Source organism: Notamacropus eugenii, chromosome 7, assembly GCF_028372415.1.
Source record: "Notamacropus eugenii isolate mMacEug1 chromosome 7, mMacEug1.pri_v2, whole genome shotgun sequence".
In the NCBI taxonomy this organism is placed as follows: Eukaryota; Metazoa; Chordata; class Mammalia; order Diprotodontia; family Macropodidae; genus Notamacropus; species Notamacropus eugenii.
Genome location: NC_092878.1, coordinates 70,042,555 through 70,054,668, shown reverse-complemented (window position 1 = coordinate 70,054,668; position 12,114 = coordinate 70,042,555).

Here is a 12,114-nt window from a genome sequence, read left to right as displayed (position 1 = left end):
ATATTAGAACCAATATAGCGATATATACAACTAAGACAATAGAAATTATAAGATCACAAAAATTACTCCATATCTCTTCCTAATTAGAATCTCATATTCATAGTATAATGCCTAGTGCACTGTAAGCCTTTATTAAATGCTTTTTTCCTAAATCTTTTATAAGAACTTTATTCTTTTAAACATGCAACTTGATTGATGCATTTGGTCTTTATATCACATTTATTTCTTATTGTATATTTCCTGCAATTACATGGAATTATTTTTAACATTTTTTTATTTTGAGTTCCAATTATCTCCTTTCCTCCCTCCCACTCATCCCCCTTTTGAGAGGATAAGCAGTTTCTTATAGGTTATACTTGTGCAGTCTTGTAAAATATATTTCTACACTAATTATGTTGTTAAAGAAGACAAAGAAAAAAACAAGCAAAAATAAAGTGAGAAATATTATGTTTCCACCTGCATTCAGACTCCATCATTTCTTTCTCTGAGTGTGGATAGCATTTTTTATCGTGAGTCATTTGGAATTGGCTTAGATCAATGTATTGCTTAGAATAACTGTCATTCACTGTTGATCCTCATACAATATGGCTGTTACTATGTACAACATTCCCTGGTTCTGCTCACTTCACTTTACATCAGCTCATATAAGTTTTTTTCTGAAGCTCTGCTCATCATTTCTCATAGCCCAATAGTATTCCATTGTAATCATACATCATAACTTGTTCAACCAACACCCAAATGATGAAAATTGCCTCAATTTCCAATACCTTGTCACCATAAAAAAGCTGCTAGAAATATTTTTATACACATAGGTTCTTCTGACTCCACCCCCCCCCCCCACCACCTATTTAATCTTATTGGGATAAGGACCTAGTAGTGGTATCATGGCATTACTGGTTCAAAGGATATGCACAGTGTTTTATAGTCCTTTGGCCATAGTTCCAAGTTGCTCTCCAGAATGGTTTGATCAGTTGACAAGTCCACAAACAGCATCATAGATAATACTGTGATTGAGGCTGAGGAAAGAATATCTTGCCGTTAACTTTCCCCCATATCTCCCATGTATAAGTCTGAGTGAGACTGTACATTGAGATAGAGGAGGGAAAATAATGATTATTTTTACTAGCTTCACTGAAATTTAGTATTACCTTCAATCTTCAATTCTTTAAAAATCAAAAAAATGCAGAGAAAATGCCAAAAAATATAAGAACTCTTTATGTGTTGTGACTACATCTGATAAGGCACATTGCATTTTGACCTCATAGCATTCTCCTTTTCTGCTGTTAGTCGAGAAGTAAACTTTATTATCTAGTCTCTCAAACCAAAGCAATTTCACAGAGGCAAGAGTGGGCAATCAGAGAATACTGCAGTGAAACTTGCTGGGGAGAAAGAATGTACCCTTGATGAGGTACTCTTCTGCAAGACAGAATGATGCTTCTCAATAATACAAAAGGTAACTGGAACCCTGACCAGGGTGGTGGTGGGGTAGTGGGGTGAGCTGTGGCTACTGTTCAGGGAGGGTTAAAGCTCAAAGGGAGTATGACATAATGTTTATAGGTGATAAGCTAAAGAATAGACTTGAAACTCCTAAATTCAGATTATAGAGCATTTCCCAATGACTTTGCTAACGCTGTGTAATGGGAATTTAAATGGCAACATCTTTCCCACTCATCAATATTCCCATGTTACCTGCCCAGGTCCTGTGGAAGCCTGCCTAAGTCACATGAGTCTATGGAGGGAGGATTTTGCTGAAGGGGTGGAGCAGGATGGGTGAACAGGAAGAGGCAGAGTTAGAGTAGAGTTAAGAGGAAATTGGTCAGAGCAGTCAGAACTGAAGAAGTAAGAGGTGGAAGATAGCTAGACTCATGAATATTTGTTTGCTTGTGGGAAGGCCCTACCATGGGGAGGGCTTGGGGATGCTGTTGTCCTCTGCATTGTTATTCTGTATAGATTTTTGTTGCTATGATGGATTTGGCTTTCTGGTGTCTGAATAAATGTTTTGGATCTGTCTTCCATGGAGAGTGTCTGTTTTATTCTGTGTTAAAGAATCCTATTCAACCTGTTGATTCTAAGTCTAACTAGATTTTTGATTTAGCCTTTAAGGGAAGGGTAAAAAAAAAACAAAAAGAAGGACTACTGGGAGCCAAGATGGTGGAGTAAGCAGTAAATTCCTGCAACTCTCTGATATTCACCTACAACCAGCCATAAAATAGAGCCCTAAAATAAATCCTGGAACAGCAGAACCAGCAAAATGACAGAGTGAGACAATCTTTGATTGTAAGAATCTTGGGAAATTAGCAGGAAAAATCTCTCTCAGGTAAAAGGGGAGCACAGTTAAGAGCAAGAAACTTCCCAGAAAGTCAGCATTAAGCCCCACCTCAGCAAACCATGGGGAGATCCTTAGCCCTAGTGCAGTGGAGCATGCAAATACCAATAGCAGGACCTCCCACATGCCTCAGCATAACCAGGAAAATGGGCAGACTCAAGATTTGAGAACTGTCAGCTGTTTCAGCATAGCTCTGGGCACACAGCCAGCCTTCAGTAACCAGAACAGCATGTATTTTAGTGAAGCCCAGAGAAAATGCAGAAACACACCACCAGCCTCAACATATGCCAGACATTGGCACTAGGAACCCAGTTCATCACCAGGTGAGCTGGCAGACCCTTACAGACTCCAGCAGAAAAACTACCTCCACCACATGCCACCCTCTTAGCACAGCTGCAAACACAAGTGTCTGCTATGGGACTCAGGACAACCTCACCACAGCACCAGGTAAATAACCAGTGACTGGAGCTCCTGGCACAAGAAGCCTAAGAAAGTGCCCCATTCTAGTCCAGGAGCAGAGTTCAAATTTAAAAGAAAGGAAAAAAGTCAAGAAAACAAGCATGACAACAAGAACATGAAAAAAAGAATCTGAGCGCAGGAATTTATTACAGTGATAGGGAAGATCAAGAAATAATTTCATGAGGACAACAATGTCAAAACACCTATGGGCAAAGTACCAAAGGAAAATATGAAATGTTTTTAAGCACAGAAAGAACTCATGAAAGAGCTCAAAAAAGAATTTTAAAATCATATGAGAGGTAGAAGAAAAATTAGGAAAACAATGAGTGATGAAATATAATTATGAAAAAAAGAGTCAACAGTTTACAAAAAGAAAACAAGTGCTTAAAAAGTAGAATTGGCCAAATGGAAAAGGAGATACAAAAATTCATGAGAGAAAGTAAATTGGTGGGTGGAGCCAAGATGGCAAAGTAGAAGCAGGGGCTCACCTGAGTTCTCCCCCCAAAACTTTCCAAATACCTGTAAAAATTGACTCTAAGCAAATTCTAGAGCATCAGAAGTCACAAAACAACAGAGTGAAGCAGATTTCCAGTCTAAGATAATCTGGAAGACTGACAGGAAGGGTCTATTGCACTGGGTTCTGAGCACAGTGTGGCCCAGGGTGGGACTGACCAGACTGAACTACACCTCAGGACACTGAATAACTGGCAGCTGTAGGAGTTTCCAGACTTCTTACCCCACAAACGCCAAAGACAGCTTCAAAGATCAGTGGGAAAGCTCTCTCACTTGGTTGGGTAAGAGAGGAACATGGTCTTGCCTCAGCCCCAGGGTGGTACCAACCACTGATGCATCACCAACTGTTTCTGGAGCTCTTGGCCTACAGACAGTAAGGGAATATAGGAGCTGATCTGGGTCACAGACTTGGGTGGCTGTGTGGGGGCAAAGAGGAGTGCTGGCATGGCAGAGCTGGTAGCGACTATGGGGAGGGAATCCTACTCTCAGTTCCAGGGCAGAAAAGAGTGCTTGTGGTTGCTCACAAAATACAGAGCAGGCCAGGAGAGGAGCAAACTCCCTTGATCACACCACTTTGAAGGAAGTGAAAATTTATAGATCCCTAGAGGTATCTCTGAAAATATCTGCACAAAAGTCCTGAAATCTGGAGAAGTACACCTGCCACTTAACAAAGAGCTCAAAAGTCAAGTAATTGACTGGAAAAATGATCAAAAAAGGGAAAAAATGTGACTATAGAAGGGTACTTTCTTGGGGAACAGGTGTTTTTTTTAAAATTATTTTTCAGTTCTCGATATTCACTTCCACAAGAATTTGAATTCAAAATTTTCTCCCCATCTCTCTCCACCCCTTTTCACACCATCCACCCCTTCCTCCAATCTGTCCTCCCTTCTATTAGACCCCTTCTTCTATCCCCCTTTCCCTCTATTTTCCTGTAGGGCAAAATAGATTTCCATAATTCCATTGCCTATATATATTAATTTCCAGTTGCATGCTAAAAACATTTTTAACATTCATCATTAAAGCTTTGAGTTCCATATTCTCATCCTCCCTGCCCACCCACCCTCATCTAGAAAACAAACACTTCAATATAGATCATATATGTGTAACAATTCAAAGCGCTTCCATAATAGTTAGGTTATAAAAGACTAACCATGTTTCCATCTGTCCTATCCTGCCCTCTGTTTATTCCATTCTCTCCCTTGACTTTTCCTCCCATAATAGTCTTTGTTTCTGATTATCCCTTTCCCCAATTTGCTGTCCCTTCTATTATCTTCCCTCTCCTATCCCCTTCCCCCTTGCCTTCCTACAGCACAAAATAGATTTCAATATCCAATTGAATGTGTTATTCCCTCCTTAAGCCAAATACCATGAGAGCAAGGCTCTCTTATTTCTTTTCATCTCCCCCCTCTTCCCTCCTTGGTAAAAGCTCTTTCTTCCCTCTTTTATGTGACATGACTTGCTAAGAAAAAGTATTTTCTCATGAGGAGGAAAAATAAAGAATACATCCAGACAAAGATCAAAGTATGCAACAGAGAATGACAACAAAGTCAAAGCTCCTACATCCAATGCCTCCTAGAAAAATGTGAAATGGTCTCAGGCCATGGAAGAGCTCAAAAAGTATTTTGAAAATTGAGTAAGAGAAGTAGTGGAAAAATTGGGAAGAAAAGTGAGAGTGATGCAAAAAAATCATGAAAAATCAGTCAACATCGTGCTAAACAAGACTCCCTCCAAAATTCTGAAGAAAATAGCCCCTTGAAAAATAGATTAATCCAAAAGGTAAAGGAGGACCAAAAAGCCAATGAGGAGAAGAATGTCTTAAAAAACAGGATTGGTGAAATGAAAAAGGAGGTCCAAAGGCTCATTGAAGAAAACAGTTTCTTGAAAATTAGAATGGAGAAAATGGAAACTAATGACTGTGAGAAGTCAAGAAATTACAAAACAAAACCAGAAGAATGAAGAAAAAAACCAGACAATGTGAAATATCTTATTGGAAAAACAACTGATAGGGAAAAAAAAAATGTAGGAGAGACTACTTAAAAATCATCGGCCTGCCTGAAAACCATGATCAAAAAAAGAGCCTAGACATCATCTTGCAAGATATTATCAAAGTAAACTGCCCAGATATTCTAGAACCAGAGGGTAAAATAGAAATGGAAGGAATCCACCAATCACCTCCTGAAAGAAACCCCAAAAGGAAAACTAGGAATATTGTAGGCAAATTCCAGCATTCTCAGGTGAAGGAGAAGATATTACAAGCAGGCAGATAGAAACAATTCAAGTATTGTGGAAACACAATCAGGATAATGCAGCATTTAGCAAATTCTACACTAAAGGATCAGAGGACTTGGAATATGATATTCCAGAGATCAAAGGAGCTAGTATTAAAGGCAAGAATAACCTATCCAGCAAAAGTGAGCATAACTGCTGAGAGAAAAAAATGGAATTCCAACGAAACAGAAGACGTCCAAGTGTTCTTGTTGAAAAGACCAGAGCTTAATTGAAAATTTGACTTTCAAATACAAGAACCAAGAGAAAAATGAGAAGGAAAACAGGAAAGAGAAGCTATAAGGGGTTCATTAAAGTTGAACAGTTTTCATTATTACATGGAAATATAATATTTTAAACTCCTGAGACCTTTTTCAGTAGCATGGTAGTTACAGGGAATGTATATATGTATATACATATATATGTATACACACACATAGGCATAGGTATATATTTATATGTATATGTGTGTATATATATGTATGTATATGTATTAATGTATGTATATGTATATACATATGCATGTATGTGCGTACATATTTATATATACATATATATGTATGTGTATATTATATATGTGTAGGTATGGGTTTATATATGTGCATATATGCACACACATATAAATATACTTATACCTATCTATATCTATACATACATCTATATCTATATCTACATCTAGACAGACTGATAGATGTATATATACACATATGCATATATACACATGTATAAACACATATAATATGCATACATATATACATATACATACACACCCATATACACACATACATATATGCATAAACATATATATGCGCATCCATATATACATTTACATACACATATAAACATAGAGTATATACTTTTATGTGAACACATACATGTGCAATCACACATATATACATATATGTATCTGCAAATATTTACGTATATGTATGTGGGTATACACACACACAGAGGGCACAGGGTGTGCTGAATAGGAAGAGAAGATATCTAAAAAGTAAAATTAAGTTTTGAGAGGAGTGTATTGGGAGAAAGAGAAGAGGAGAGTTAGAATGTAGTAAATCATCTTACATAAAAGAGACAAGAAAGAGTTTTTACAATGGAGGGGAAGAGGGGGAAGATGAGAGAGAATAAGTGAGTCTTACTCTCATCAAATTTGGGTTAAGGAAGAAATGACATACATTCAAATGGAATTCTTTTTATGGAATTCTAACTTACCCTCCAGGAAGGTAGGTAGAAAGGGAATAGGATAGGGAGGATAATAGAAGGAATGACAGATTGGGGAAAGGAGTAATCAGAAGTAAACACTATTGTGAGAAGAGAAGTTAAGGGAGAAAATGGAATAAATGGAGGTCAGGATAGGATAGAAAGAAATGTGGTTAATCTTTCACAACATGGCTGTTATGGAATATGGAAGTGTTTTGCATGACTACACATATGTGACATATATCAAATTGCTTGCTTTCTCAGTGAGGATGGGTGGGGAGAGAGGAAGGGAGAGAATGTGGAGCTTAAAGCATTAAAAATGAATATTGAAAATTGTTTTTGCTTGCAACTGGGAAATAAGTTGTACAGGCAATTGGGTGTAGAAATCTATCTTGCCCTACATGCAAATAGAGGGGAGGGAGATGTAGGAGGGGGTGGGATGGTGGAAGGACAGATTGGGGAAAGGCATATACACTCTCCTGTGGTGGTACATTGATAATGCATTTTTTTTCCATTTTAATATAATCAAGTGACTGATTGAATAACGTGATTAAAGAAAATCTTCCCCACCCATTAATGGGCCTGCCCATTAAGGGGAGTTTGATTAGGAAAGATTTGTAAGAAGTCCAACACCTTTTTTTAAAATTTCTAATGAGGTACTGGTTCTTAAGGGTTGTGATGCCCTCTGGCTCTAAAAAATGTATGATTACTTTAGGGTGAAGTACTACTTTGGAGCTTACTGGCTAGAAGTGTTTTGTTTGGCCAGAGGAGACTCTGGGAAGTCACTAATGAGTCCGCAGCTTTGAGAATCCAGATGTTGGTGCTTTTGTCTCTGGTAACTATGTATGTATATAATGGTCAAACATTTGGATCTGTCTGTTGATCTATGTTGTTTGTGTAGCTTATGTCAGCCAGCTGGAAGCACTGCCTGTTCATTTGTATTTTCTCTAAAGTTCAAGGTGCTCACTTTTTCTCCTGATCTAAGTGAATGATATATTTACTTGATTAAAGTGATTGCTGACCCTTCAAAAGGTGCCTTTCCTTTTAGAAAAGCAGATCAAAGACCCTGTGATAGCAGCCCCCACCCATGTATTTCAGGGTGCGTACTCTTACAGGTGGGAGGATGGGACAGATGGGGTGCAAATTTGGAATTCAAAATCTTGTAGAAGTGAATGTTGAAAACTGAAAATAATGAATTATATTAAAAAGTACAATTGATGAAATGGAAAAAGAAACACAAAAACTGAGGAAAACTACTCCTTAAAGTTAGAATTGGGCAAGTGAAAGCTAATGACTCTATCAGGCATTATGAATCAATCAAATTCAGAAGAATAAAAAAATAGAAGAAAATGTAAAATACTTCCTGAGAAAAACAACGGACAAGGAAAATCGATCCAGGAAAGACAATGTCAGAATCATTGGGCTACCCAAATGTCATAATCAAAAGGAAGACCTGGCCAGCATTTTTTGAGAAATTGTCAATGAAAATTGCTCTGATATCCTGCAACAAGAGGGCAAAAAAGCATTGAAATAATTCACTGATCACTTCAGGAAACATATTCCAAAATAAAAACTCCAAGGAACATTGTAGTCAAATTACAGAACTAATAGATCAAGGAAAAAATGCTGCAAGTGGCATGGAATGATCAACTCTGAATAACTCAGATCTTCTCAGCAACACAATGATCCAAGTACAAAGGTGTCACTTAGGAAAATGATAGTCACATCTAGATAAAGAACTGGTGGACTCTGAATGCAGGTCAAAGCATACTTTTTTCACTTCATTCTTTTTTCCCCTCTTTTCTGTTTCTTCTTTCACAAGTGTAACTAAAATGGAAATATGTTTTACATGATAGCATATATATAACATATCAAATCAGCTACCGTTTTTGGAAAAGAGGTGTGGAGGGGAAGTGGAGGGAGGGAAGGAGAAAAATTTGGAACACAAAATCATATAAAAATAAATGCCAAAAATTGTCTTGACTAGTAATTGGGAAAATCAAATAGCATTCAAAGAAGAAGTGAGTGAAATGAAAATGGTATTTCTGGAAAAGGGGCATTGCAAATTAAAATAACTGAAAAAGAGATAATCAATGATTTTATGGGGAATTAGTTACCAAACTTGTATTTGAGTTGAGAAAGAGAAAGCTAATGAGTGAACAGCTAGATAGATAAATGGATAAAAAGAAATGGATAGTTCATTGTAAGAAAAATAAAATGAAAGATACCATCATGATCTCACATCAACCAAAAATATTAAAATAATAATGAAAAGAGAGACAAACTCTTTTAGGCCTAAGGGCACCATTGGTAACTCTCCAAAAACATTATTAAATCTAAACACTAAATGACTTGATCTCTAAGGTTGAAAAAAGAAGTTAGATGGTTTGCAAAAAAAAAAATTCACAAGAAGAAAATAATATTAGAGGCCTTTAATAATTCACTTCTCAGAACTGAATCTCTATGTGTGCATATGTGTGTTCGAACTTTGTTGCTGAAGAAGACCATGCCGTGAGAGAAATAATGACATGACTTGCACTTGACTTTGTTTTGAATGAGGGAGGACTGTGCAGGTCACCAGCCTCACTTTTCCTCCAGAGCCATTTGAATCCAGTGACCAGATTCATCAGGATGACTGGAGATGATCCAGAATGAGGCAATTGGGGTTAAGTGACTTGCCCAAGGTCACACAGCTAGTGAGTGTCAAGTGTCTGAGGTGAGATTTGAACCCAGGTCCTCCTGACTCCTGCACTGGTGCTCTATCCACTGTACCACCTAGCTGCCCACAGAACTGAATAAATCTAATGAAAAAGAAAATAATTTAAAAAACAATCTAAAGCTGGATAGATTATTAGAAGAAATAGACTTTATTTATTATGATTTCTGAAAGAAGATATCCAATATTACAAATACTTTTCATACATTTAAAATAATGATATGCTAGAGAATATAAGAATCTTAAACAAATATTCAAAAATATAAGTAATATTCATTTTCTTTAGAGGCTGTAATTCAATAAATCACAATTTGAAAGTGGAATATGCTCAGAAAACACATCTGTTAACTGAGAATAAGTATTGATGTCCTGAAGATTGAGTTGTTCAAAGATAAAGCTTAGAAAAAATACACAATTATAAAGAAGGTGATAGAAACGAAACAACATTCCCAAATTTATGGTATGTATGTAAAGGTGTCCTCATGTGGATTTCCAGTTTCATAGATTCAATCCTTGTATTACTCTGAACAGTACATCATACTATTAGACCTGTGGGGAGAAAGAGAGAGAGACAGACAGACAGACAGACAGAGAGATAGACAGACAGAGAACAAGAACAAGAATGGGGGAAAATGATTCTTTGCCTTCAGTGATCTTACAGGATAATTGGCATGGAGAAGGGACAATATCACAGAGGGAATTATCCATTAGTTCATGTATATAAATTGTTTAAAAATTGTTATTCTCTAGCATTTGTTACTCCCATTTATTTTTTACCTCTCTTATCATCAATGCAGAAGCCAAAAAAATTTGAAAATGACTGATTTTGTATTTTGTCTTTATTTTTAAGGTTTCCACATCAACAATTTTATTACCAAGTTGCCAGCCTTTTGGAGCTTAGATATTCTGGCTATTGTGAACATAACAGACTTCTGCAAGACCCATATCTGAAGAATTTCTAGCCTGATTAAATTACTAGTGTTTGTGCTTACTTTGAAAAATTAGTATCTCCTATACACCATAATGAGGCACTGAAGTATGACCTCATGTACTCTTACATAGCTATCGTGGTATAGATTGGGGCCATCACTAAACAATAAAGAAATGTAAGTGGACTACAGTCATGTATTTGATTTTTTTTTAATGAACTCAGATTTTGGCCTCTGTGAGCCATTAGAAATTTGCCAAAAAGAGGATTGAAAGACCTTCACTATGCAGTGCAGTAAAATGACCCTGACTCAGACTATTAGTGTTTTCTGGAGAGAAAGAGCTTTGTTACTCTTCTTCTATATTTACAAACTGCCTCTCATTCCCAACTCAGATAAAACAAGGGAGGGTTAGGAAGGGAATCTCACTATTCTAGGGGTGTTTACAATAGAGCAATAGGTTCAGAGTCAGAAAAAGACAAGATCAAATCCTAGATCTCTCATTTGCTACATGTATGATCATGGGCAAATCACATTACCTGTGAAACTCAATTTTTTGATCTGTAAAATGAAGCCTAACTTACCTCAAAGATCTTTTTGTAGTGCTAATTCTGTTATCCTAGGATTGTTCTTGTGTATTCAGGCCACTTTACCCACAGGGATTGGTTGCTTTCATTCAACCATTCAGTCATTCAGTCTTCCCCATCCCTTGTGTTTCTATGACATACATCATACTATGTTTTACTAGTCTTAGTATCCTGACCAGATCCCAGCTTCCTTTACTTATTTCTCCCTCTGCTATAATTAAATTTTGTGGCCACTGGTTTAGTTTCTACAAAAGCCTTGGTATCAAAATCATTGAATAGATTCATTGTGCTACTTCATGGCAGTACCATGTGTGGTAATTTTATATGCTAGAGAAAGAATTCCCTCCTCCAATACATGACTTGATTCCTTTGCTTATAGAGAAAGGGCCATCTTTTCATTTTGCCTCTTGTTGTTTTCCCAGTTGATTTTTATCTCATCCCCATAGGTACATTGCATATGGTCACAGGTCTTGTAAAGATTACGTTATTAGCAGTATGGGAATGCCCAGTTTCAATCATGACTTTTCCTTGTGTACTAGGCTAGAGTTACAGAAGTGTTCTTAGTCTAATTTTCCAAGGGTCAGGGATGGGGGTGCAGGGGAACTGAGGACCTGCCTGAGTTATAGACTCTCCAGTATGGCATTGGGTGTCATAAAGAGGAATGGGTTTTGGTTCATTTGGGAGTCAGAGGTCCTCAGTATATTGTTTGACAAAGCTTTATTGCAGCTTATTGCAAAGTTCCACACTCTAGAGTCCCTCTTTGAGTTTAGTATGGATACAGCATGTTGGTGATCCTACTGCGATCAGAGATTTTGGGACAAAGGAGTACAAAATGGATTCTCAGAAGGGACAATTGTTACAGTGCACTCTGTTCTGGTTAGGTTAGTTTGGTCAAAATGAATCACAGAAATAATGGAAACATAAGTTCTCTTTTCCTGATCCTTGATACTATGAAATTCTGGACTTTGGGTGAGAAGAATGATATTGAAACAAATATTTGTGATCCCAGACAAGTCACAACTTGTTTGATGTTAAATTTCATCAGTAAAATGAGAAAAAATAATAGCTTCCGCTTCACAGGGTTGTTTTAAGGATCAAAGAAGATAAAACAGAAAAAGT